The sequence below is a fragment of the Eleutherodactylus coqui genome, chromosome 2 (assembly GCF_035609145.1).
Source record: "Eleutherodactylus coqui strain aEleCoq1 chromosome 2, aEleCoq1.hap1, whole genome shotgun sequence".
Classification (NCBI taxonomy): Eukaryota; Metazoa; Chordata; class Amphibia; order Anura; family Eleutherodactylidae; genus Eleutherodactylus; species Eleutherodactylus coqui.
This window is the reverse complement of record NC_089838.1, coordinates 264,135,406-264,159,685: the sequence shown is the minus strand read 5'-3', so window position 1 is coordinate 264,159,685 and position 24,280 is coordinate 264,135,406. Positions and strand designations below refer to the sequence as shown.

Below are 24,280 nucleotides of genomic sequence, written 5' to 3'. Positions count from 1 at the left end.
GCACGATCTGTCCAGCACTATTTTGGGCCAACCAGCTTGTTAGACGGGGTGTCGGAGCAGCAGTCAATCCACATCTGGGGGCGTTACGTCCTCACTCCCTGTCAGTGGTCCAGACCAATCCATGTTTCCACCCCCGAGTTGTGGTGGAGACAAGATACCACAGTACCAAGTTCAACAAGCTAAAACTCTTAAAAAGTATATGCACATGACGGAATACAGTGCAAAATTTTCCACCCAGATTATGCCTCTAAAATCACAGCAGAAATCCACAGCAGTTACTTCTTAATGTGGATCTGCGTGGAAGATTCCGCACACAGATTTTTCCCACTCAAGAACTAAACCTGCACATGAATTTGTTGCAAAATACATGGCAGAAATTTGCTACTTAGTCATGTGAACCTACCATTAGTTAAAGGGGTTGTCCAGGTCTTTACTACTGATACCCTGTCCTCAGTACAGAGCATCAATAGTTGATTGGCAGGGGTCCAACAATAAGCTATTCATGGGGACCGCTGTCAGAGGCTGAAACAGACAGCTTTAGTGCAGCACCCTCGGTTGGTAATTCAGTGGGAGCTGTGCCTGCAATACCAATTTGACCCACTACAGTATGGACAGAGCTATTTCCTTCTGGCTATGTCCACATTGACGGCAGGCTGGGTGAATGTCTGAATGGCAGACTCCAGTAATGGATCATGGATCAGTTTGAATATATCAAAATACTTGAGATCATCACGCTGTCCTATGCCAAAGAAGAAATGCCCTTGAAATGGGCGTTTCAACACGACGATGACCCAAAACACACTAGTAAGTTAATATCATCTTGGGTTACAAACAAACACCCAATCCCTTGACCTCAATCCAAGAGAACTTGTGGGGTAACTTAGAAAACATTGTTCATGAAGTAATAGTATTTCCAGTGCATTCACGGAAATAAATGTTATTATAGTGATTTTGCACGTCTAATCGCCCGATTAGACGCGCTTGCGCAGATGGGTCTTTTCCCTTCGGCTCGGCAGCAGCCGCGTTCTGGCTCCGCCCCCTTGTACGCGTCATCGCGTAGCTCCGCCCCATGATGTGTGCCGATTCCAGCCTCCTGATTGGCTGGAATCGGCACATGTGATGGGGCTGAGCTACGCGATGACGCGTACAAGGGGGCGGAGCCAGAACGCCGCTGCTGCCGAGCCGAGCCAAAGGGAAAAGACCCATCTGCGCAAGCGCGTCTAATCGGGCGATTAGACGCTGAAATTAGACGGCACCATGGCGACGGGGACGCTAGCAACGGAACAGGTAAGTGAATAACTTCTGTATGGCTCATATTTAATGCACGATGTATATTACAAAGTGCATTAATATGGCCATACAGAAGTGTATAACCCCATTTGCTGCCACGGGACAACCCCTTTAAGCTAGTGAAGGCTAAGAAGGAGCAATTGGCCGCAGTTTACCAGTAAGACCCAAAGGGTACTTGCGACAATTTGCATATTACATTAAACTTATTTTCCACCTCAACTAATAAGCTATGAACTTCAAAAAAGTTGCGTGCTTACACATCTCTAATGGTCTTTTTATACTACCCGAATTCTTGGCCTGATGTAATAAACACCAATCGACACATGACAATTGGTGCCCGCTTAAATTTTTCACACAGGCCAAGAATCAACTAATGGGAACGAATAATTGCTAGCATGATCGCTTGTCCTCACAGACTGGCTGTACATCTCCCTATTCCCACAAGGAGATACACAGCTGATCAGATAGCATTTTTGTGCTTGCTGAAAACCGACGATTAACTAACGAACAGGCGTTTGCTTCTTTGTCGGCTGATTGTTGGCCATTTTACAAGAGCAGACTGTTGGGCAAACGAACATTCGGAGGAACATTTGTGCCCCATGAAAAAGGTCCTTAAAGGGGTCCAACAAGACAACAAGTTATTCCCTTTCCACAGGATAGTGGATAACCTGTTGATTGACAAGATTCTCACCAATGAGACCCCCGCCATTCTCAAGAATAAGGGTCCCGTGTCCCCTTCTGCCTCTCACTATGGGGGGTTGTGCCGCATGTGCAGTTAGTGCTCCATTCACTTTAGTGGGGCTGATGTGAATACCCAAGTGTTTACCGATTGACTATCTCAGCGGTCCCATTGAAAATGAATGAAGCTTATCACTGCAGGAGGTGCAGTAAGTCTGCATTAAGGATGACAGGGGAAATGGAACCCCTATTCTCTGGTTCAGTGGGGGTTTAAGCGGTGAGTCCCTCAACGATCAACAAGTTATCTCCTATCCTGTTGATAGGGAATAACTTGTGATTTTGGCAAAACCCCTTTAAGTGCCCTACCAAGCGCCGTGAGCCATTTAGTAGGTACATTTTACCTGATAAGACTCCCTTTAAAGATTTATATCAACTGGTGATATTTTTTAACACTAGCGAGTAAATACATTGCATGTATATTTTCATCACTCTTCTTAGGTACCTCCCTTGGGGCTCGGTCATGGAAACCACTCTATCCATTTATCCCTGTAGCCAAACAGGCTGCAGACGGTCTCATCAAAATAGCTTAGGTGCATTTTTAATTAACTACATGTTTTAACATAATTAAAGGGGTTGTCCCGCGAAAGCAAGTGGGGTTCAGCACTTCTGTATGGCCATATTAATGCACTTTGTAATGTACATCGTGCATTAATTATGAGCCATACCGAAGTTATTCACTTACCTGTTCCGTTGCTAGCGTCCCCGTCGGCATGGTGCTGTCTAATTTCAGCGTCTAATCGCCCGATTAGACGCGCTTGCGCAGTCCGGTCTTCTCCCTGGTGAATGGGGCTGCTCGTGCCGGAGAGCTGGTCCTCGTAGCTCCGCCCCGTCACGTGTGCCGATTCCAGCCAATCAGGAGGCTGGAATCAGCAATGGACCGCACAGAGCCCACGGTGCACCATGGGAGAAGACCTGCGGTGCATCGTGGGTGAAGATCCCGGCGGCCATCTTAGTAAGGTAAGGAAGAAGTCGCCGCAGCGCGGGGATTCGGGTAAGTACTAAACGTTGTTTTTTTTTAACACATGCATTGGGATTGTCTCACGCTGAACGGGGGGGCCTATGGAAAAAAAAACAAAAAACGTTTCGGCGCGGGACAACCCCTTTAAGCGAGTGTTGCATAAAGTAATATTTCTCAGCCCTGCCATCAATATGATGGGTAAAACCCACTGGCGTCAGAGTGGGTACTTACAGCGCCGCTCAGACTGTTTAATAGAAGCCGATATCAGTAAAGAAACCAAGGCGAAAAAGATCTGATTTCAATTTAAATCAAGCGCTCCATGATGCTGTTTCTATCAGTGAGTAGTTCAAGCAGAATAATAACATTTCTCTCCTGTTACGTACAAATAACTACTGCTAATAAATTAATAAATTAAAATTAATGGTCGTTCAGTCCATTAAATCTAGCTAATTTTGTTTCTCCTATAACCCACAAGTTTACATTATAAAAACAATATATTTTTTTTAAATGATAATTTTAATTGGATCCCTGATGTGACAATCCCGCGTGTTATGGATTCCTTAATTTCTTTTCTTGATTTTTTTTATTTTTTATTTAGACAAACATTAGTCATTAGAGTTATTAAGTACAACGTCCCAGACTTAAATTGCTTACAATCAAAAGGAAAGAAATAAAAAAAAAAATAAAAACACAATTAATGTTAAGGTTTTGTTAAATGGAAATAAGAATGGATACGGAGTAGAATCCGCTCAGGTGTACATCTTAACGCTTCACTGCAAATTCCCTTCAGATTGCGATTGCTGTGGAGGAGAATTCAGCAGATGGGATAAAATGCGATGAGTGCTTTTTGGGAAACCAAGACTTCCAAATGTACCTACCTATCTGCAACAAGACATCATAAGGCAAAAGCAGATGGATCTGTTCAGCTATTAGTCGCAGGGAAATTAAAAGGGAACTGGTCCGCAATTTAAAACATATTAAACCTCTTGGGGTTTTTTTGCCTTCCTCTGGATCATCATTGAGGGTAATAGGCTAAACTGGATAGACATGTCTTTTGTCAGCCTTAGGGCGCCTACCCACTGGCGATTTTTTTTCCTTTGCGTTTTGCGTTTTTTCTGAAGAGCAATTAGTATAGAATGTGTTCTTGTCCATTTGCGGTTTTTTTTTCGGTCCGTTGCAATTTTTCACATAGGAACTGTCAGTTGCATATGTGTCCTTATTTTTCTCTTAATGCACCCATGAATGTCAATGGAAATTAACGGAAAACACGCAAAAAAGCCGCGAAAAACATGCAAAAAACACCGCGGAAAACGCTGCGTTTTTCACGCACAAAAATCGGCAACGCCAGTGGGTAGGTTAGGGCGCCTACCCACTGGCGATTTTTTTTCCTGTGATGTTTTGCGTTTTTTCTCAAGAGCAATTAGTATAGAATGTGTTCTTGTCCATCTGGGTTTTTTTTTCCGTTTCGTGGGGTTTTTTCACATAGGAACTGTCAGTTGCATATGTCTCCTTATTTTTCTCTTAATGCACCCATGATTGTCAATGGAGGGCTGCAAAAAACGCTGCGAAAAACACACGGAAAAGGCGCGAAAACGCCGCGTTTTTCACACGCGAAAATCGGCAACGCAAGTGGGTAGGCGTCCTTACATAGCATGTTACTATGTAAATTACCTACAGTGAAAGAATAGTGAAGTAACACCGTTTCCAAAATGTATTTTGCAATGGCTGATGAAGATACATCTGAAGGAAATGTTGCCATGCCACAAGGAAACAAAATAAATAAATCTTGTTATTTGTATAGCACCAGCTTATCCCGCAGTGCTTTCAGGTACTTTATTTATTACACCCCCCCCCCACCAAGCTGGGTACTCATTTTACCGACCTCGGAGGGATGGAAGGCTGAGTCAACTTTGAGCTGGCTACCTGAACCATGCTGGGATTGAGCTCACAACCTTTAGGTCGTGACCGAGAGCTAAGACTGCATTTCTGCTGTCTTAGCACTCTGCGCCACACGAGGAAGAAGACTGGTCCAGTAGGCAAGTCTGACCATCTCTGCTGACCAGATTCTGCTTTGTAAGTACATCCCTCCTCGTGTTGTGATGTGGATGAGGTTGGAGTCCACTGATCATTGCAGTCACCTCCCGGAAGTGGATTATTTATGCACGCGCAGATAAGTGCAATGAATATACCCACAAAAGGGTCAGATGATTTGCGCATGCACCAGCCTACAACCTCTTGGGGCAATATATGCATGACTTCAGAGGGGTCATCACAGCACATCAGCCAAAAAAAACCTGTACTGTGCATGACTGTTTAGTGCCATACGCAGGATCACCAGCCAAGCTTACAGCCTGCACCACTGTGGGCCTCCCGCATGCGGAATCTCATCCGGTTGTGTGAGTCCGGCCTTACAGTACTGGCCAAATTAATAGCATAATCCTAAATTTTGTATTGCTATACATTATGTTTTATTTGTAGGTTGTTGTAAAAGCATGTAATTGGTTGAAAATATTATGGGCGCTACGGCAAGCACAGTCGCTACAGTATAGTCTGTGCATTGAATCTAGGCAGTGAAACACTACTGTGCATGCACAGGATCTGCCCCTTCGTGTTGTGCTGGTCTAGTAATCTACTGTACAATATTGTTGATGAGTTGTTGGAGCTTTTACAAAAATGGACGAAAACATGGGAAAAATTTAAGTGATGCTTCAAAATAGTACAATGACCCAGTCTGAAATAGGTAGGAAGATGTTTGTAAATCAGTTAACAAAAAGCAACGACATTTGGGTCAGGACTTGGCGGTGAAAAGAAAGGGGGTGTTGTGGAAGGAAATTAATTACCAGCCCTAGGGATGACCGATTACTTTTATAACTGTGCCGCAAAAAAGAAAGTGAAAAAAAAAAATCAGAAGGCACACTCCAAATCTTTGAAGCTGCAAATGGAACAAAGTGGTGTCAAGTTAAGCCGTAGGACTGAGAGGAGGAGGAGGCCGTACAATGCTGGTTGCCAAGCTTCACTGATCAAGGGAGAAGCAGTTTTTGACTTCACAAATGAAGGCTAAACACCTTAGTTCTGCCAAGCATTTTAAAGGACCTTTCACATGGGACGGAATAGGCAGTGGAATTTACCATTGGGAGGAAAATTCTGCACCAAAATTAGCATGTCGAACATGTGAATTGTGATGTGGAATTGAAAATGGCTCAAATCTGCATCAAAATCCGCATTTAGACCTGCTGATTTTGGTGAGGATATCTATGTCCTATGTGAAAGGTCTTTAAGAATTGGAGCTCTGAAGATTGAGAAACAGCGTGCTTCTCTGATGAGTCAAGGATCGAAACAATGGATGATGCTTGTATGCATGCTGCCCACAAAAGGTAAATATTCAGACAAACTGGGATGTCATCTGGGTAAAGGCTCTCAGGTCACCTGCACACAGTAAAAGGAATGATGGATCAGTTCATGACACACTGGATGGGTCAAATGGCATACCCCAACGGCGCTCAACAGAATCCACTGGCTATAAAAGAACTGACAATGTGGATAAAAATAATGGGATTAAGGAGCAACGCAAGAAACATGCGGATATGGAGGGGTTATCAGCTCAACTTCTGTTTTTTTTTCAGTATAACCAGCTTCTAAAATGCTTTTCGAGGCAATAAAATACAGCTTCCTTATTTTACGCTGGGAACACACAACAGATATGGCTTGCAGAGTCTGGACATGTATTGTGGTTTCTTCTACAATATACATCCAGATTTGGTAAGCCATATCTGTCGTGTGTTCCCAACGTAACTGAGGAAGGGGTATTTTATTGCCTCAAAACGCGGTTTATAAGCTGGTTATACTAAAAAAGATTAGAGAAGTTTAGATAACCTCTCCATATCCGCATATTTATTACCGGTTTGTGCTTTAATCCCAGTTTTTCATCTACGTTGTTGGTTCTATTATGGACACATTCACCCGTATTGGGTTAGACGTAGCTGGGTTGGCTGCACTTCACATATAGACTTGGCCTTTGATCCCATGTCTAAGGAATATCCCTCCATCACAGATCTTTTTACAATGTTCACCTTCCACTGGGATAGCTCCACTCCTTTCTTTTATCTACCCTAGTCTGTCCACTGGCTATAATGGATTCCATCCATCATGGTGGCTGAGTTTTTTTTGGCATTTATGAAAGGTAGCTCAGATGAAACCTCTGAACGGAGGTGTGAAGAAAGCTTAAAAACACCTTTAAATAAATACTTTTCCTGAATGAGATGCACATATACTTCATGACAAAAACAATCACTGGTATTATTGTATCTTGTCACCACCGGAAGTATGGAAGATACAATAATACCCAACAATAATACCCAATCACTGAGCCATAAAGTTTATGTTTTGAGTATAGTTTTTGCTTGAACAGGAAAGAACAAAAATATTTCCTATAATACAGGCAACTTTTTTTTTCTGACTTGAAGCTTTGGGCCTCATTTATTAAAACTATCTTATAGTAAAACTGTCTTTGTTGCAACCAAACTGCTCTAGAAAAATAAAGGCCAAGCTCTGATTGGTTGCCATTTGCAACAAAGACAGTTTTCCTGGTAGACAGTTTTGATAAAGGAGGCCAATGCTTTGCGAAGTTGAGAAGAATGAACAAACTGTTTTGATCAATAGCCTTAATTTAAATCGGTCATCATAGCCAATCATTTTCTAGTACTACAGAAACAATGGGGCAGATTTACTAATCCTGTCATCTACCAGTCAGACAGTGTAAACTTAGACAGCCTTAAAGTATGCCAAATTTAATCAGTGACTCACACTAAATAATAAATCTAATGTATGTATCCTTGAGGCACCTCTGCATGGAGCAACTATCCTTCAAACAGTTGCTTAGAAAAGTTGTGGAAGGGTACGAACAAATTGTTCATCTGCTTTCACACAGGGGGAGGACTGTTCACCAAGAGATCATTCAAAGAGAAGATCTATTTTAAACCAATCGCCTTTTAATCAACCACCAACTATTTGGGGGGGGGGGGGGGGCAAAGTGTAATAAAACGACTTACTGCTCATCACGCTGTTGATGGCCGTGTTAACACTAAACAACTATTGCTTGAATTCCTTGGCCCATAGTCATCCTGTGTACCTTTAACCATTTTGGTCTACCTTCTATACCACCAATTAGTTGGCTTACTTTACACCAGTTTTAACCCTGAAATTTGGGCGCATGATGTTGTTTTTAGGCCACAGTCTTTTTCTAGTTTAGCCATGCCCACTTTCAAATGCTGCCCCAAAAGTGGCTAAAAAGTGTCTAAAAGAGGTCGTAAATGTGGTGCAAGGAATCTTTTCTTAGAACTCGCTCTGTGGTGCCATCCTTCCATTATTCCTCCTAGAAAGTTATGAATAAATTGACATCTGGGTGTTACCAGTTGCAGGGAATTCCCACAGTGTGACATTGTCCAGGCACACACCCTCACAAGGAGAATGGCAACTGGGTGTTACTAATCTATTCAGAACCATTCAGGCGAAATAACAAAGGAACAGCACAATGCAGATACCTATGAGAAGGTTACTAGAAAGCCTGTCCCAGGACGACGACTACAATATTTATATTATATTCATGCTCAGGAAAGTAATTCGGTGGAAATAATAGTTATAATGCAAAGGCATCAGCTATTTTGAATGCACAGAATACCCAAGGCAAACCAATGTGGAGGCTCCGTTGTCTCATTCTCTCCGCTTGTGCAGCTCGGCGCTCCTCTTCACTACTATATATCCAAGGACGCACCATGATTTCACAGGCCTTAAAGGGGGTTTTCCAACTTTTTTTTTTGTATACACTTGAGCCCCCTATGCCATTTACACCGCAGTTCTAAAGATGGCCCACAAAACACAACTAGCAAGCTACATTAAATAAGGCATGCTCTAATAAACTGCACAGGGGGGAAAAAAAACTCTACTATGTAAACAGGAATTCCGTAACTTTCCATTGATTAAGGCCTCATGTCCACGGGGAAAATCAGGCCCACTGCGGATTCTCCATGGAGAATCCGCAGCGGGTCCCTCCAGCCCCGCGGACATGAGGGCTGAAAATAAGAATAAACTCACCTGCTGCGGGCCGTGCAGGTCTTCCCTTCTTCGTGTCCGGATCTTCTTTCTTCGGCCCGGCGGATGTGCGCGGCACGCCGGCTGCGTGCCGCGCGCATGCGCCGGGCACATCCGCCGGGCCGAAGAAAGAAGATCCTGCCGCGAAGGAAGGAAGATCTGCATCGACCGAAGCAGGTGAATTTAATTCAGGCGCGGGTCTCCTGCAGATCCGGACGGCTTCCATAGGCTTCAATAGAAGCCTGCGGGAGCCGTCCCCTCGGGAGATCCGCACCTAAATGGAGCATGCGATTTTTTTTTCATGCTCCAGAATTTTTTAAATTCACTTTTATTGACCATCCGCGGGTATTTATCTACCCGCGGGTGGTCAATGCATTCCAATGGGGCGCGGATCCGCATGCGGGTGATCCGCTGCGGATTTTAATTCTTCTTTTACCCGTGGACATGAGGCCTAAGGGCTTTCGCCCACAGCTGTATGCGTAAAACACTGTGGGTCTTCCTGCAGCGTTTTACACATTCAGCAGCCATATGTCTGTTGCCAGAGAGTCGGCAGAGACAGCATAGGGTTGCATATGGCACTGCGCATGCCCGCGAATCACTTGCACATTAAAAAAAATGAAATGAAATGAAATTACATTGCCCATGCTTGCGAATCACACACACACGGACATGCACGGTGTAATTTTTTTTTATTCTTTGTTTATAGCAGGGTTGCTATGGAAACGCTGCCCATGTACAATGTATTGAGTATGGACAGCGTATCATATGCAGCCCATACAAGTGTATAGGGCTCACGCTGCGTGGTAAGCAGAGAAATACAGCATGCTGCGATTTACTTCTTTGGATACGCAGTTGCCACACGCCAATGTGCATGGATCAATGAAGGTCTGTTGACTTTCGTTAACTCCATTCACCGTATATAACGTGTCCGTGCAACGCACCCGGTAAAAAAAACACAGTCGTTTGCATGAGCCCTTAGGCTGACTGCGCAAGATTCTTGGGTGCAACTTGTGTCGGACAGAACACACATCAGTCTGCGGCTATCCGATACTGCAGGTAGTGGACATTGCGTGTACGATTTTGGTCCGTGAATCGGGCAAGCTGAGAGTTTTTTCACGCAGATGTGAAAAAAAAAACTCACATGAATTGCCTAATTGGCTCTAATGGGTTCGAGTGCTGTCCGTGAAATACGCAAACAGCACGTGGTCAGAAAAATTGGCCTTCTGAATTGGCCCTAACACTACACACCTGGCTGCTGTGGCATGTGATATAATACACCACTGGCGACAAGAGCCAAGAGAAGTAAAAAAAAAAAAAAACGTTCTGTGTGAACCCAGCCAGAAAATTCCCAAAATACTAATACTAAAACTTTACTTGTGTTCTTGCAATGCTTTCCCAGCACCATGTGAATAATAAGCAATAGATGCACTAAACACCCCATAATACAATGTACAACATCACAATAAAGAATTGTATATCATTACATCCAGCAGATAATATTGTTCTCGTCTAGTATCCTTCCCATTAACTAAAAATGAAAAAAAAAAAAATATTAAAAAATTCTACCTATATTTACAAACAAAAGCAAGTCTAATGAGAGAGTACAACATATCCTCCACAATTTCCACAGCCTATATTTCATAAAGAAAGGCTGAAGCGTATCAGAAACCGGTTATACAACACCTGGAATACTGCCAGAAAGAGCTGCCACATATCCAATAAAGGAGAAGCCCTTCTTTTGTGCATGGAAACTTTTTGAAGGACGCAAAGGGTTAAGCTGGAACAGTGAGATCCCCGCTGTTCTTGAGTGGAGATTGAATAAACGGTCTGCAGCAATGTGATACCTGCAAGTGCCGCCTATTACTGTAAGCAGCCGCCTCCTCAGACTAATTGTATTAATGCCTGGAGCTCTCACCCTGCTGCTGTCTGCTCGCCACCTAATCTTACTCAACCCAGAAGGATTGGGATGGATTGCAAGGAACAAATGTATTGATTGTGCTTTTCTGGAATTAGGAGCAGTAACCCTTTAAAAAGAACAAATATTCCACTAGAGAGTATAAAATAAGAGAACGTCCGGTAAAAGTATATCCTCCAGTTGTCTTCTTTTGTCAAAAATGTCAATTCTAGATGCCCGGCTTGTCAAATATGTGATATTTCAGCTGGGTGACTCGGTGGCTGCACGAGGGTCCTGGGTTTGGGTTCACCCACAGTATCATCTACATGGAGTTTATATGTATTAACTATTCAATTCCATAAGTTTATCCGTTCAGCTATGTCAGGCTCTTGGATACTCTGAAGGACAGTTTTCTTCGTGCTTCTCTATGGCTGCTTTCAGTTGCCTGATGTCCATTCCCGTGTCCTTCTTGATGGTGTCCTGCCAACATGCCCTTAGTCTTGCCTGTTTCTTTTTACCACTGACTATTCCAAGTACAGTAATACCTCTACAGTCGTTGCCCTTGTCTTTCTCCGGTTTCCAGTTTCGACGATTCTTCAGTGCAGGATCTTGCCTCTTCTTTTGTCGCTTGCTTCCAGTTTCGCCACCGGCCCGTGTGGCTTCACAGACATTCATGGATTGCTCCAATCACAGTCATTCATAGATAAATGGCTGTGATTGGAGCATCCAGCACTGGCTGTGATTGGCTGAGTGGGCTGTCACTCAGCCGACTCAGCCAATCAGAGTTATCTCTTGCTGGATACAGGGGATTTCAATCCCCGTCACTAGCAAGATGCTCTGCCAACTTAACAAGCCTCCGGGACACCAACAGCACCTGCTAGGCGAGTATATTGATTTTTGACAATAAATGACAAGCCCGTACCCCCGGGACACCAATGGCATCTGCTATGTGAGTATATTGATTTTTTTCCCCCTCTCAGGCAGTGTAGCTAGGGCGTTTAGTGCTGCCAAACACACAGTACCAAGTTGTGCCGCATTTTAGGTAGCACTGAAACCGTGCCCATTCATTTCAATGGGCGACGCAGGGCCGAAAACGCTTGTGTGAGCAACCCCATTTAAATGAATGGGAGCGTTGTACAGCGTTTAGCGCTGCGCTGAAAAAGCATAGTTAAACGCTGTACAAAAACGAATTAATTGGATTTACATTGATTCCTATGGAAATAATTGCCTCAAGTTTCAATGGTTTCAAGTTTAGCCGATTGCTTTCAGACGGATTACCAACTAAATTAGAGGTTTGACTGTAGTATCTCTTTTTCCAGTGAATTCTCCCTTATCACTGGTCCAAAGTAAGTCAGTCTCCGTCCCGTGATCTTGCCTTCCAGGGACATGTCTGGCTTGATACGGTCCAGGAGAGCTTTGTTGGTGACCCTAGCTGTCCAGCTGTGTTTTCACCAACACCATAGCTCAAAAGTGTCAATTCTTCTGTCTGCGATCCTCAATGTCTACATCTCACAGCCATATGGCGCAATCAGGAATGGCTGTGATTAACCTTAATTTGATGGTAAATGAGACATCCTTGAACTTCCATATTGGGTCCATGCTCACAATGGCCGTACGCCCCCGTGCTTTATCTCATCTGTCGAGCTGCCACTATGATAGATGAAGGACCCAAGGAATACAAAACCATTAACCACTTCGATTTGCTCGTTGTTGACCTTGACTTCCTCTACGTATTCCAGCTTCACCCAAAAACATGCTTAGGTTAAAAGAGTATTCGGGTTTCTGCAAACACACGCTTTTTTTTTGTATAGTCAAAAAGTTATAGAATTTTCTAATATATTTTTTGCATTATTTTCTTTAAGGTTTTCAAGATCTCAACTAGTTGTCATTAAGTATGAACTTTCATTGTTCGCTTCCAGGGAATAGAGATCTGTCCTGGTCATGTGATAGACACATAGCACATGGCTCCCGATATCTGTACAGTAACTGCAGGAAGCCATGCACCGCTGTGTCCATCACATGGCCAAGGCAGCTTTTTAAACCCTGCAAGTAAAGAATGAGAGTTCCTACTGAATGAAAGATCTTGATAGTCATGAAAAATGAATACAGAAGCTATATTGCAAACTTGTACAACTTTTCTTCATACAAAAAGATAACATTTCTAAGCAGCAACCAGAACATCCGTTTAAAGGGGTTCTGGTTAACAGACAACATCCCTTCAATAGCGCTCACGGGTTTGCCTTTAAGGCCAGACCCTCTTGCATAAGGGTCTGTTAAGAAGGAACTCAAGCAGACGGGGCCTAGATTACACAGACCGGCATAGATTACACAATCATTTGACCTTCGGAATGGGCCCATTGCAATACTACATTTCTCCTACAGGGGCTGCTACAGGGGAAATGCATGGCTGTATGCTATATAATAATAATAATAATAATAATCTTTATTTGTATAGCGCCAACTTATTCCGCAGCGCTATATCTTTATCTTCAGAGGCAGGACCCATAGCAATCAAGTGATTGCCATGACAGCAGTAAAGAAAAAAAGATTTAGTAGCATTTACTTATCTAACAAATACTTTTTATCACCAATATCACATGCAGCATAGTTCACAATGCTCTATTTTGTATGCATTTTTATTTAGGCAAAATCAGGTCTAAATCAAAAGTACTAATTGTATAAATCAAGTTTGTATGCTAAACAGATTTAAAGAATTTTGTGTGCTTTCTTTTCTTAATTTTTAATCTAGATTTCAAAAAATCCTGCACTTTTCACACTGGCCACTAAGCCTAATAACGGTCTGATATTTCCTATTCTGTAGAGAAAACTTTTCAGCAGTCATCTCATTATCATCACAGGCAGGACTATAATCAAAGGCGACACCTCTTTATAAACAACACAGGATCCACCATTCACAATAGGTGATCATCACAACTCACCTCCTCCCCCTCCCTGCACAATGACGTCTGCACATGTTACAGAACATGCCTACAACAGTCTCCCATAACAGTCAATGGCCCCACTCTTATATATTGCGTCTACGGCCCATCTCTCTAAATGCTGCTAACTGCAAATCAGGCAAGATGGCCGCCCCCTTAGTCATGTACTGGCAGTAGAATTTTTAAAAAATTGCACAGTCAGAAAATAAAAACAATAGAAAAATGGAATAATGTTTCACTATTTGGTTTTAATTTGTAAAAAATAAATAAATTACATTAACAAAACAGGTAATGCATTTCCCTTAAAGCCCATATTGTTTTTAAGAACTATTTTTTTTTATTGCTCCAGTACATTAAAAAAAATGAAACAAATTTGCAAATAGTCTCAATTAAAGATTTCCTATTGTCTGTGCAGTCTAATCCTGTAGCCATAGTCACTTCTTGCTCACCTATGTATTACTAAGAAGTGGGGGTCAGGGAGAAGAGAGTATGACTGCAGCATCAGACTACAGTGTTTGTCTGCAGTCTGTTACCATGGAGATGGGTTAATCTACATAGATCCTGTAGACACAAAACCTTAGGAAACTATTAATTACTATGTGGTTTCTTTTCTATTTTAGAGGAAAGAAGAGAAGGAAAGAAAAAAACAAGAGAGGAAAGAAAGGAAAAAATGTTTAACCACCACTGTTCTTCCACAGCCACAAGAATGAAGAGAAACCATCATTCTTGCTGCAGGCAGGACGCTACTTTGGTTTTCAGAGGCCTTCCATCAATACTAGCCCTGTGTGTGCATCGTCACATGGATATCAGGGGTTTACCGGAACGATTCTAATGACCTATCATCAGGAGAGCTCATCGGTGTCAGATCAACTATAGCCCAACAGAGCCGCTCTGTTCGGGACTAGCACAGCTTTGTACATCGTGCAGGGTCCTGGAATGGTAGAGCGAGCTCTGTCCTATTCAAGGCTTCCAACGCGTACATCAAACGGATTCATGGGCCCCCAAACGCTTCTCTTTGGCAGATATCTGTCAGAAATACATTTTTTCCGTTTTATGGATTACAACAGCAAATGGTGCCATTCCATCCAAATGCAGAATTTAAAAAAATGAATAAATAGATCCATTAAAGCCTGTTCACATCTCATTATTAGCTACATCCAGGGGGTTCCGTCATAGTGCAGGTTTAAAATCCTGAAAAAGGAACCCCTGGATGAAACGTATCTAGGGCATTATAGAAAAATGCTGAATCGGCATCAGTAGATCTCCGTTTCGGCAGGTTTCTGTTCATTTGTGCCGGAATGACAGAAAGGGTATAAGTTTAAGATGCCAAAAACGGAACCGCAGAACGGAACCTGGCAGGATCACCGGACAGAGCCAACAACAAGACGTGACCAGGCCCGTAAATGTATTATAGTGAGATGGATATCACTGTATGGAATCTGGATCGGGAGTGGTATCATCACTCCTTACGGAGAGCACCAAGAAGGCGAGTGAGGGGACTTATAAGGCCATTCATGCTCCTCTAGGAAATATGCAAATAAGGAAGATGGAACAATAGCTCTGCAGCACCGCCTATTGGATGGCAGCATTCCTTCAAATCAATGCTTAACTCTTTATACAGGTCTGTAGAGCAAGGATTGGGAATTAAGAAGCAAGCCTTAAGGAGTGATGCTACCCCTCCTGACCCACGTCATAGGCCTCTCACTAGCCAAGCCAGGATCCTCCTAATGAGGGGCAAGGGGTATGGATTCTGGCTTGGTTCTCAATTCCCAATCATTGCTCTACGGACCTGTATAAAGGGTCAAGCATTGATTTGAAGGAATGCTGCCATCCAATAGGCGGCATTGCAGAGGTATTGTACCATTTCCCGTATTTGTATGGAATCTGCTACTGGCATTCATTTAAAAGATGCATTGTGAGCTTTTTAACAGCGTTCATCCGTTAAAGGGATACCACTCTATAGTGGGGTGCGATTGTCATGCAACAATTGGTAGAAAGAGTGTTGATGTGACTTAGTGCCACTAATTTTGCAACACAGTGTGTTCTTATAACGTTTAATGGTCACATGACTTTCTACTATACTTTTCCATTTCATGCTTTTTAGGAGAGCTGGTCGAAATGACATCAGAGTTATAAAGTGTCAGCATAAAAACAAGTGAGAATTATAGCAAAGAAGGTTTCGCCCTGTAGTAGCATGAGGAAATCTACAAGTGGCTGTAAACACCAGAGAGCATCACGTTGACTCACTCCATCTACATCAGCATTTCACTTCGGTTAAAGGGAACCTGTCATTGACTATAAACACTATAAACTAAGTTATGGTGCCTATGGTTTCGAGGAGGTAAAGTCAGGAGAGCCTCTTTTCATACTCGCCCGTTCCCCCGATCCTGCAGTGTCGTGTCATATTCATCCTCAATAAAAGTTACCGATTATACAAACATGACTACTTTCTTCTAAAACAGCACCACTCGTGTCAACGGGTTGTGTCAGGTATTGCAGTTCTGGTCCACAGAAAGAAACTGTGCGGCAATACCACACACAACCTGGAGATAAATGTGGCGCTGTTACTGCAAGAAATTAGCAGTGTATTTCTAATCCTGAACAAACCTTTAACCCTTTCCAATCCACTGTCTGACGTCTTCAGACATTCTGATTGAAGGCTGTACAGCTCCGATGTCGGAAGACGTCCAGCAGGGTATTCTTACTGTATATTATATTACTGGCCGCTCTGTTGTCGGGGGGCCTCTCCAGCATGTCCCATACCGCAGTACTGGCTCTAGCCAGCAGATGGCGCCATTGTATAATGGCAGAAAGCGAAAAACCCCTAGGAAACCCTGAATCCAAAATTGGATTGCAAAGGGTTAAAAGGGGTTTTTCTGGGGCCTTTTTCACTTATCTCCTTTTACATTCATTTCTATGGTATACCATTTTTGTCCCCTTTAGGGAGTGTGACATTTTGATGCATGAGCGGCTCAAGTTACAGTTCATTTTCCGGATATCATTTAAGCATGAAGAAGTTTTGTCCAGCCTATTACTTGTGAGATATAAAACCTCCATGCGGTGCGCCAACATTGGCATTTTCCAACTTCCACTGAAGTCACATTCTTAGCACTGATGCCTCCAACTTCTGCTCCCGCCCGTGGCCTTGGCCCAATCAGCTTGCAGTGAAAGCACGTATGCAAAGCCTTCATTGGACACGGACAAAACACTGGATACTGTGCGGTGCATGGAACTAGTGCTGCCTGTGACGCCAGTATTACGGATGATGGTACTAGTAGGAAAGCAGGGAATAGCAGAAGCGTAGCGCACGCAAGCAAAAGTGACGCCTGTGAACAAAAACAGCTTAAGGCAAAAACAGCGAGAGAAGGCAAGAGATTTTAAAAAAGGCACTTAAATTTATGGTAACAGGTTTCCCCGAAAATAAGACAGTGTCTTATATAAATTTTTGCTCCAAACGATTTTAGTTTTTTACATGTATAGCTGCCTGGACACTATTTATATTGTCTTTTTTTTAAATTAACTCTGACTAGGGCTCAATTTTGGAGTAGGGCTTATTCTTCAAAATTCCTGAAAAATCTTGAGAAAAAAAAATCATGCTAGGGCTTATTTTTTGGGGTAGGTCTTATTTTTAGTGAAACTGGTTATTTATTGTGACTCTTAGAGCAGATTTGGGTGCTTTAAAAAAAAAAAAAAAGATCAAAAAGGGTTTTCCAAGGCTGTGATCAATTTGGTGCAGTATTGGAAAGTTGTTAAACTTGGCAATCATCACATTCTAACCACGATGGTTTTGGTTGGTGATGAATGCAAACTGTTCTGCAGCCCCGACACTGTATGAATGCACCTGAGAGTATACAATATTCATTCACTACTATAAATGTTGTAGCTGGCACGCATTCAGCTAACACGTCATATCCAAAGCAGCAGCGGAGCGGGGAACCTGCATCAACATAAGTTGGCACGCTGCAGACAACTGTTGCTTTAATTGTTTATCTCCGCGGTGACTTCCTCGAAATACTGTACGCCGCCTTAATATGTGTGATGTATCACTGCAACTACTTCTAACCACCCGCATCTACAAATAAACGTAGGAGCTGACAGTTGGCGTCCCAGGAAATGCCTCTTACATTCATTTCTACGGTGCCCCATTTTCGCCCCCATCACGGAGGGTGACACATGGATGCATGTGTGGCTCAAGTTACACTTTATTTTCCGGATATCATTCAGCATAAAAAGTTTTGCCCGGTCTCTGACTTGTGAGATTTAAAAGCTGCGAGTCGCAGCGCCCCAAGTTGCCTGGACATAAATGGCTCTAAATAGACCAGCGCTTCCTACAGAGAGTCTCCGGTGAGTATTTCGATGGGAGAGGAATGGGCTGAGTGTACACAGAAGTAGCTGTGTATGCACCACTCCCTGAGCACGGATTCCAAAGTCACATGGTTTGCGGTTAAAGAGGAAAACTATTTATTGCCTGAGCAATGGAAAGAAGCTTCTGTTGGGGAAACTCAAACCAACCACAAGCCAGCTCTTTTATTTGGGGTGCATCACTATATGGAATAAGCATTTAAAGCCCCCTGTCGTTCCCCCAAGAAAGTGCATTTGGAAATATTACACTTATGGGGGAAAAAAACAGGGCTGGATAAATCCAACGTGCCTGAAAATCCATCACTAGCACCTAACTTTTTGGATTATTGTTTATTGATACATATGCCGTTTTTATTGTCTGGGCTCTAAAAAGTCTCAGAATTCTGGTGTGCTCAAAGTCCTAAAGTCTGCTCTGCTTTTTCCAGACCCCAACTTATAGTGTAGCTCTAGTTTCCTGAAATCTCATCCCCCTAAGGCCGAATGCACATGAGCGGATCGGATACTGCATGCGGGATCTGACCTAGTGCCCGACAGTGACATCACGTATCTGTTCCGATTCTTGTTATCTGTGCTACAGATGTGCCAGTTGATGCATATGCACAGTACAGATAATGCCGCGCCGTCACTAGGCAATAACACAAATCCCGCAGCCTTCCCGCAATGATGATTGCGGAAGGGCCGTGGGTCGGTTGGCTTCCATTGACTTCAATCCGGCTCAAAATAGAGCATGCTGCAAATTTCCCCAGCGAAAAGAAAAATCGCAATTGATTTCCACTCATGGGCATGAATACCCATTTTTACATTACATGCTTATTGCAGGCATTTGCTGCAGAATACGGACGCTCACTCTGGATTCTGCAATGCAAATCCACCCTTGTGCATTCAGCCTTACTCGTACGCTGCAGAAAATCCACAGCATTTATACCACGTGTGAACATAGCCTGTTATGTAATGCTGCGAGGCGCAGGTAGGAATGTGAGTTTTCAGGTTGCCAATCTATCGAACGACAACGAAAACCCATGGAGCCTATTCTCCCAGATTGCATCTCCTACAAAGCTTCACTCTGGCAGAAGGCAGTTGCCAATGAAGGCGCTCTTTACAGCAATCCTCGATGCCTGGAGAAACAAAGATGGCCGCACCAGCTTCTCTGACTACCTGATGCACACTGTGCAGTAATATGCATCATTAGTCTAAGACACTACACCTGCTTTGATTAACCAGTGCTGACCACATGAGCAATGCTGGCCAGTCAGAGCAGCATGTAGTGTCCTAGACTACCAATGCATACTAATGTACAATGTGCATCAGGTAGTCAGAGAAGGGGTGCAGCCATCTTTGTTTCTTCAGGTGCGGTGGGTCCAATCTGTCGGCTCCAACATGCTGTCCAAGCTGCAGGCATGATGTTATAGGGCAGGAGGAGATGAGCAGATTGATATATAGTTTTATGGGGAAAGATTCATTTATAACTCTGCTCATTCTGAGCTGAAGAGTCCAATGGGTGGTCCTATCAGTGGTTGCCAGCTGCTGTCAATCACTGATAGCTCCGCCCATTGGACTGTTCAGTTCAGAATGAGCAGAGATATACATGAATAAATTACAAGTTATACTGAATCTTTCCCCATAAAACTATATATCAATCTGCTCGGCTCCTCCTGCCCTATAACATCATGCCTGCAGTTCAGATTGCACGTTCAATGTGACAAGTTCCCTCAACAAAATCAGTTCACAACTTGGCAGATTTGTTGCTAAAATGTTTGCAAATGAAAAATCCATCCATTTATCTGAATAGAGATGAATGAGAGTTAAAACAAATCTTTTGCATGTGAATATTCCCTTAAAGTGTACGTTCCAATGTAGCAGGTTTGGGGCAGATTTTCTACAGTAGAAAAATATGCACAAAATTTGAGTCAAAATCCACACCAAATGGTGGAGGACTTTAACACGGATCTGCGGTAGGCTTCACCCCTTTAATTGAAGGTTTGAAATCTGCAGCATACTCACGGGAGTTTCCCATTATTGCATGATATCCCTAATCCATGGAACAGGGTGTTTGACCACTGGAACACACAGCAGTTTCGAGAATTTGGTCACATGGACCCCTAAAAGAACAGGGTGGAGGTGGCTAGAGATGAGCCAGAACGCTCGTTTAAGTAAGGCTGATGATCGAGAGAGCATCGGTGTTGTCGAGTGACTGATTACTCAACCAAGCACCATGTGGGGGGGGGGGGGGGGGAGTGAGAGAGACTTCTGTCTCTCCCTCTCTGCACCCCCGCATGGTGCTCGGTCTAGTAATCAGTTACTTGACAAGACCGATGCTCGATCTAGCATCAGCCTTAAACGAGCCTGCTCGCTCATCTCTAGCGGTGGCCAAGCACACATACTGTCGCTTCATTTACTTCAATGGGATGGCCAGAGAAAGCAGAATCCAAGCACTAAGCTAACTCCGGCGGATAAATGGAGCGGCAGAGCATATACTCAACCTCCACTATATTCATTTGAAGGTAGAAGGAACCTCTATTTTCCTGACTAGTGGTATTCTCAGTGGTCAGCCCCTCCCCCTTCAGGTCAGACCATTGTCCCCCCTATTGATAGAGTATAAGTTTCACTACTGGGAAATCCCTTTAAAGTTTTATAGTCCCCTTCCCCGTCATTGCCCCCGTGTGAGCGCTGAAAGTCGCCACTGAATATATTGAGCAGCTTTCAACGCAGACACCAGGAGAACGACGGGAAGGGGAGTATGAAACTTACATCCCCAGACTCAGCGAGTCAATACCTTCAGCCCATAAGCTTAGCTTACAGAGCTAAAAGTAGCTGACAGCCTCTGTAACGACAATGGATGCATGCACGCTCTCTCCTTTTACTGCAGGTAGTCGTTACTTACTACACACAAGCATACTTGGCTGCCCATATGTAGACCCAAAAACATGCCAGTCCCTGGCCCAGGGGAATGTATTATCAAATTTCCCAATCACCTACAACAAACCAGGACCACAAAGAAAATCTCCCCATATAGTTGTAGGACTCCATTAAAAAGGTACAACCGCCTCCAACGCATCAGCAGCACATTGCAGCGAATCGTTCAGATTTCAACAGGACCTACCAATGTCTATATAGCCTAGCTAACCAATTTCTATGGTCACCCTCCAAGGTTTTATTGCTCAGTTCATTTTGACAATTATGTTAGCAGTGGTATCAAGATTCAGTTATACTGTAAAAAGCAAAAGTTAATTAAAAGGTGTTGCCCACTTATAAACTACGGATGACCTATCTTTTAGAGGAAAGCCATCAATAAGTCGAGGAGTCTGCCACCCGGGATCCCCACTGATCAGCTATTCTCTGGGTCCATGCACTGAAACGATTTCTGTAGGAAGCTAACAGCAGACAGCTCCATTCCCACTGCAGTGGCCACGCTTGGTATTACACACAAAGATCCTGCTCATTTCCAAGGCAACTGCATGGCAAATACTAAGCCTGATCACTGCAATGGGAACATAGCCATCTGCTTCTTGCAGATATTGGTTCAGTATAAGCACGCATCGACCACATGAACAGCTGACCAGTGAGGTGAACAGGTGACCGGTGAGACCCTAGCCAATCTACTATTAATGGCCTACCCTGAGGATACGCCATCGACCAGATGAACAGTTGACTGGCGAGGATCCTGGGTGACAGACCCTAGCTAATCTACTATTAATGGCCTACCCTAAGGATACACCATTGGCCAGATGAACAGCTGACCGGCAAGGTGAACAGCTGACCAGTGAAACCCTAGCCAATCTACTATTAATGGCCTACCCCAAGGCTACACCATCGGCCAGATGAACAGCTGACCGTCGAGGATTCTGGGCGGCAGACCCTAGGCAATCTACTATTAATGGCCTACCCTAAGGATACACCATTGGCCAGATGAACAGCTGACCGGCAAGGTGAACAGTTGACCAGTGAAACCCTAGCCAATCTACTATTAATGGCCTACCCTAAGGCTACACTATTGGCCAGATGAACAGCTGACCGGCAAGGTGAACAAGTGACCAGTGAGACCTTAGCCAATCTACTATTACACAAGGTTACACACTATCGACCAGATGAACAGCTGGCCAGCGAGGATCCTGGGCGGCAGACCCTAGCCAATCAAATATTGACGGCCTACCCTAAGGCTACACCATCACTAGTATACAACAGGAGAACCCCCTTAATGAACGTTTACTACCCCCTGAACACATGAGATATAGTATGGAACCCTATTGGACATATGAACTCAGGCATACAGAGGTACAGTAGCGCCCCAAAGATGTCTGGAAGCTCTGCATGATGTTTCTGTACGAGTCAGAATTGTATAGAGCCATGAAAGTGCTATACACACAAGGACTGACGGATATTTCACTGGGTTATTTTCTCACAGAGCTTACAATCTAATTTCAATGAGAAACTAATTTTCTGAAGGTCACAGGCCCAGAGAGCGAACCAAGCGTTAACCCTAAGCGAATTTAGTAAGCAAGTAACTTCCTTTCTAGCAGAGGAAAACTGTTTTTATTTGCAATTCTGGAACTAAACCAAACCAATCTGTACATTTACATCTAAACGCTGCCCCATTAACCCTTTGCACAGGGACTGATGATCATTAAATGAAAACTCTTATGTTTTCATTTGCAAAAAGCATCCGCATTTGCTCTCTCTATTCTACATTTAAGAGTTGAAAATTTGTTTTCGGAGCGTAGAAGTGCAGCTGCGGGAGGCAATAAAAGGGAACACATATACACGGCGGCTCCTCGCCCCCTCTGCACTGGGAAGGTTTCGTAGTGAGAATAACATCTGCATATACAGAAATCCACATGTACAGATGGTTATCATTAATTGAAACGGGGCTCTTATATTGCAACCTGATACAACAGGATGGGGGGTTTAACAAGACTGCAATTACACTGAATTTAAACATTGAAAAGTACAGCCCTCCAACTTCTTATGCCAAATCCTCAGGAGGCAGAGAAATCTATGCAGCCGCTGCTCGCTCGCTGGGGGGAACAGACGCAAGCATACCCAGCTATTGTGTTGAGCGATATGTGGGTAACATTAAGTAAAGCTTTATTACACTTATTGCTAGAGAAAGTTCCTATAGTTAGAAGCCGGGGAGTCTGGCCACAGGATGACCACAAATATGTTATTACAGAATCTTTAGTACTCGTGAATGTGTTGACATACATGTTACAGGTAGGCTGATAACTGTAGAAATTAACAATATGCCCGCAGGACCAGAAGGTAATGTGACAGGACCTATATTACTGTACCTAGAAAGTGCTGACTCGGGTGAAGGTCCTAGAAAGTGGCACTGACTCGGGTGAAGGTCCTTTTAGGCGAGCAGAGTTCTCACCCGATACAACGAGCCTATTGATAGGAATGGACATTGGTGCCAGTTTCATTTGCCTATACATGAGCCAAGAATTGGCTTATGGGAAAGAATGATCGCTACTACTGTTTGTCCCCATAGGTTGGCTGTACATCTGCCTGTTCCCACAGTCCGATCAGGGAGCATTTTCATCAGCTGATCGTTGGTCCCTTTAGGCAACCATGATTGTCGTGTGAATGAGGAACGTTCAGGACCAATAACTGGCCCTTAAAGGGATTTTCTGGGCATTTACTGTTGAAGACCTATCCTCAGGTTGGGTCACCGCCTAGGATCCTCCGGCTTGCTGTCAGTGCAGGCACATTGGGGTCAGAGTCGAAAGTGAAATAGAAGGCTTTGCTCCCATCAAAATTAATGTCAGTGATGCCTCTTATTAGACTTCTGATTCCTCATTGCAGTTGGAGATGGAAGTGAAATACAAGGAATCGCTCCCATTGGAATGAATAGAAGCGATGCCTTCTATTACACCTTTTACTTTGACCCCAATGCGGATGGCCAACTTGGCTGCACTGACAGATGGCAGGAGTATCAGATAATCAGTGAAGTTCCCGAGCAATGGACCCCCACCGATCAACTACTGATGGCCAATCCTTGGAGGATTGGTCTTCAAT

At 43.6% G+C, this 24,280-nt stretch overlaps 1 protein-coding gene across 2 annotated transcripts in view; it reads right to left on the bottom strand.

Annotated features, from left to right (window-relative positions):
- Positions 1 to 24,280, bottom strand: part of SMAD3 (SMAD family member 3) — a 106,479-nt gene that overhangs the window by 73,216 nt on the left and 8,983 nt on the right. The window contains exon 1 of one of the 2 annotated variants that reach the window (XM_066592929.1): positions 10,757 to 10,839. The exons of the other annotated variant lie outside the window; for it this stretch is intronic. The gene's annotated coding sequence lies outside the window, so the exon portion shown is untranslated. Of the gene's footprint in view, positions 1 to 10,756; positions 10,840 to 24,280 lie in introns of those variants that run through there. 2 annotated transcript variants of the gene reach the window in all.